The 4,495-nt window shown below is 42.6% G+C and overlaps 1 protein-coding gene across 1 annotated transcript in view; it reads left to right on the top strand.

Moving 5' to 3' along the window:
- Nucleotides 1-378: 378 nt before the first annotated feature.
- LOC144218013 (coiled-coil domain-containing protein 81-like) overlaps nt 379-4,495 on the top strand; it is a gene marked incomplete at its 3' end in the record, with an annotated part of 19,647 nt that continues 15,530 nt past the window's right edge. The window contains exon 1 of the mRNA XM_077747816.1: nt 379-434. The remainder of the gene's footprint in view (nt 435-4,495) is intronic.

Here is a 4,495-nt window from a genome sequence, read left to right as displayed (position 1 = left end):
CTAAGAGCATTTGGGGAAACCTTAGGATTCTTCTCTAGGAGATTCCAAGCAATAAGCAGAGAGGGAAAAAGTGCAAGATATCAGAAAATTAGTCGGGTTGTTTTGCCCTGGGCAGAAGCAGTTGTCATCTCCCTGACCTGAGGGTTTATGATGAGGTAGTCTTCCTTTAAAGATCATGCGTCCGGAGAATCCCTGAGAAGCAGTGGCTCAAAGTCTCCTGATGGAGTGGTTGTCCAGCTGTCGGGAGAAGACATGTTATTTAGTTGGGAAACATGAATCCAGGAATCATTGTCGTGGACTTCAGCTGCCATGCTACTTCTAATATCTGATCGGCTTCTTTTTCACTGAAGGCAGTTTTTCTTTGATGTCTCTTCCAGAAGACCAAATTAGCTGAAGATTGAGGATGTTACGGACAGTGATGTTTTTGTAGAATGGTGAGTTGAATTCACTATTGAGGTATAGCACAATTATAGGACGATTATAAACTGTTACTACCAGAGAGCATAGGTATTACGGATGATGACAGTTTTCTAGGCCTGTAATTTATCTCACAGAGTATATCCGTTTTTGAGACAAAAACCTATGATACAAAGGTTATTGTATCAGTCTTACAGAACCGTGAGTATGTTTCTTTCTGTCTGAATTGCATACAGTCATTTACTTTGGTGTGAGTGTGTGTGTTCTAGGAAATGTGCATGTTGAAATCCTAATGCCCCGTGGGATGGCATGAGGGCCTTTGGGAAGGGATTAGGTCATGAGATTAGTGCCCTTACAAGAGAGCCCCCAGAGAGTTCCTTTGCCCCATCCGCTAGATTTGTTGTGTAGACATTTATAATTGTTACCTCTTCCTGATGGATACACCCTGTAATTATTATCTAATGCCCTTCTTCATCCCTTGTTCTTGTCTTTACTTTAAAGTCCAGTTTGTCTGATATAAGTATAGCTACTCCAGCTTCTTTTTTGACTTCCTGTAGTCTGAATGATATTTCTCCATCCCCTTACGTTCAATCTGAGGGTGTCCTCCCCTCCTGTCTAAAATGCATTTCATGTAGACAGCAAATAGATGGATTTTGTTTTTTTATCCCTTCTGCTACCCTATGTCTTTTGATTCGGGNATTTTGAATGACAGGCTTGCGGATAGAGGATTCTTGGCTGCATACTTTTTTCTGTTCATCGCATGGAAGATCTCCTGCCATTCCTTTCTGGCCTGCCAAGTTTCAGTAGATAGGTCTGTCACCACTCTGATAGGTTTCCCTTTGTATGTTAGGGCCCTTTTCTCCCTAGCTGCTTTCAAACTTCTCTCTTTGTCCTTATATTTTGCCAGTTTCAGTATGATATGTTGTGCGTAAGATCGATTCAAATTCCGCCTGAGGGGAGTTCTCTGTGCCTCTTGAGGTTCAACGTTAACTTCCCTCCCCAGGTTGGGGAAGTTCTGTGCTATAATTTGTTCTAGGACTCCCTCAGCACCTTTCCCTCTCTCTACGTCTTCTGGGATTCCTATGATACGGATATTGTTCCGTTTGATTGTATCGCTGTGCTCTCGAACTCTTCTTTCGTGTTCCCGGATCAGTTTATCTCTTTTTTTCTCAGTTTCCTCCTTTTGTCTAATCATGTCTTCTAAATCACTTACTCTCCTTTCTGCCTCTTCAATCTGTGCATTGGACGCCTCCAGTTTATTATGTTTCTCCTTTATCGCATTTTTAAATTCATCATAACTATTTTTAAGCTCCATGATGTTTGTAGCCATAGTTTCTCTGATGTCCTCCATGTTTTTTTCAAGCCCAGCGATTAATTTTATGATTATTGTTGTAAATTATAGTTCAGTTATGTTGCTTATTTCTGTTCTGAGCAGTGCTTTAGCTGTCAATTCTTCCTGGAATTTCTTTGGAGGAGAGCTCTTTCGTTTCGTCATTTTGATTAGCTTTCTATCACTTGTTAGTTTTAAAAGCTTGTTATGCTCTCTGCACCTGTGAGTGCTGCTGCACCAAAGAATGCTCTTTGAGTGTCCAGGGCCTATGCGTTCTGAAGGTGTTCTTTGAATGGTATCTCTTGGTCTCTCTTGTTGAGACCTTAGGTATTTTATTTTCCTACTCATAGTGCTATTTGGTACTCTCCACCATGTGTACTTTAGCTTGTTTCTTAAGGGAGCCTAAGTTTCTTTGGTAGTTTCTTAAGGTTTTCTCAGTGGACACTGTATCCTTTTCATCCCAAACTCCTGGATTGTTTAAGGGTTCCTATGGCTTCAGGCCTTCTCTGTGTGAGATATGGGGGCGAGTGCAATGTACAGAGTTCCGTACTTCTCCACCGTCTTGCCCTCTCCTCCAAAGTGTTTCTTTTTCTTAATGTTTATTTATTTGAGAGCGAGTAACAGAGACAGAGAGAGTGTTGTGCACAAGCAGTAGAGGGGCAGAGAGAGGGGGAAAGAGGATCCGAAGCAGGATCTGCTTTAACAGCAGAGAGCCTGATGTGGGGCTCAAACTCTTGAACCACAAGATCAAAGCCTGAGTCGAAGTTGGACATTTAACCAACCGAGCCACCCAGGTGCCCCAAAATGTGTTTCTTGTTAGGAATTTTATTTACCTCAAATAGTGAGCTATATTATGAGGGTTAATTTGTATTCTGGGACTACTCACTCTAATCTACATTAGAAATGTCTAATCATCCTGCTGGCATTTGCCCCTTTCTTTTTCTGGTTTGCATTTAAAAGGTCCCTCGTGTGGGCACCTGAGTGGCTCTGTTGGTTAAGCTGTCAAGCCTCAGACTTCAGCTCTGGCCTTGATCTCACAGTTGCTGGGTTCCTGCCCTCTGTCAGGCTCTGTGCTGACAGCTAGCTCAGAGTCTGAAGCCTGGCTTTGGATTCTGTATCTCTCTCTCTCTGTGACAATCCCCTGCTCTCTCTCTCTCTCTATCTCAAAAATAAACTTAAAATAACATTAACAATATTAAAAAGTCCCTCACCTTAACTGGACAATGCTCTGCTTAAGCTACCTGACTAATTGAAGCTAGGATTTAAGTGTTTCTCCTTAATGCTCAAGTTTATTCTCTGATGATGGAATGGGAGAATGTATAGCCTAATTTTATGCCACCACACTCGCCTGACTTTTGGTTGTTTTACAAACTTGTAAGCAAACAAGACCACAGGTATTGGCTTGAGATGACTTAAGGAGAAGGAAGTTATTGGAAGCCTGTTAGGAAGCTTATTGAGTAATGGGAGCTGGGAGACTCAGACTTGGAAACGGGCAAGAATCAAGGGGCTGTGGAGGGCGTTTGGAACCCTGGCACTTATCCTAACGTAGGATAGCGAGGAGGGCCTGCCATCCCCGCAGTGCACATCTTCCACGGGTTTCTGTTGTTTCTGACACCGCCTAACAGTCTGAGCCCATGAAAGAGCATCTGATAACAAAGCTTGGGTCACATACCTGGTCTCTGGCCCTGTTATCTTAAGGAGGGCAAGGATCTGTTTTTTAAGTTTCAGGAATGGAATGTGGTCGCTAGGAATTACTTCTGCCCCATGATTACACACAGTCTGGATGTATGCATTTCAGAAGGAAACTTGGATGATCCCAGGGCTGTCAAACCAAAGCACATACCAAGCAGAACTGTGTTTTCACCTGGACCAGTTGAAATGTAGGAGAAAGGGATTGAGACGTGAGACTGTGAGGAAATAGGGAGGTGGGTAAAAAGAATGAAGAGCAGGAAACATTCTCGCAAGAAAATTATGTTTTGGTAATAGGTACATCAACATACAAGTCATCGTGGCTTTGTGTGTGTGTGTGTAACATGACCTTGAAAGCTCTCTGAAAGCTTAGAGTATGGAAAGCACATCTCGGTGATGTAGGATAGTCACTCTCTTTCGCCACTGGAGGATGCTTTCTGTCTGAATAGTATGCTGCGGATTCTGGGGATATTCCCAAACGTCCACTGTTTACAAAGTGCTTTTATGTAACAATCATTCCAGAAATATTGAGTTGCTGTAGCAGATGAGAAATGTGAGCTCACGTGAGAGAGACACCTAACCAACCTGTACCGGTAGGGAGGCCAAGGTTTCCTAATACCAGCTCAAGCTTGGGCACTAGGACCTGACAGAAGTTAAAAGGAGAATTCAACTTTCGATAGAACTACCAAAGAGGTAGAGAGGCTTAAGAAAGCACAGTGCCTTCTAGGAATCACAAATGGTGCAATGCGAATGGAGCGAGGGAGAATATTATAGGTCGAGGAAACAAGATAAACAAAGGTGTCCAAAATGTGTGCATAAGTTTAGATTCAACTATGGCTATTTAATCGTTTAGCTTGCTATCTCACTCATCTCAATTCTGCATCCCATGGCCTGAACTCGAACAAGTGAGCTATCTGTTTGGAATAATTGCTCTGAATCTGTGCCCTGGAGTTGCCATGGCTTTCCTTAGCCAATTCTTGTTTTCCAACTTCCTCATTTTTCCATCCTTTCTTTTTCTGTGCTAGAGCTGTATTAGAAGAGACTTATTGCAAAACAAGG

This window comes from Crocuta crocuta, unplaced genomic scaffold (genome assembly GCF_008692635.1).
Source record: "Crocuta crocuta isolate KB4526 unplaced genomic scaffold, BGI_CrCroc_1.0 scaffold502, whole genome shotgun sequence".
NCBI lineage: Eukaryota > Metazoa > Chordata > Mammalia > Carnivora > Hyaenidae > Crocuta > Crocuta crocuta.
The sequence above is the reverse complement of the archived record's forward strand: the minus strand, read 5'-3'. Positions and strand labels throughout refer to the sequence as shown.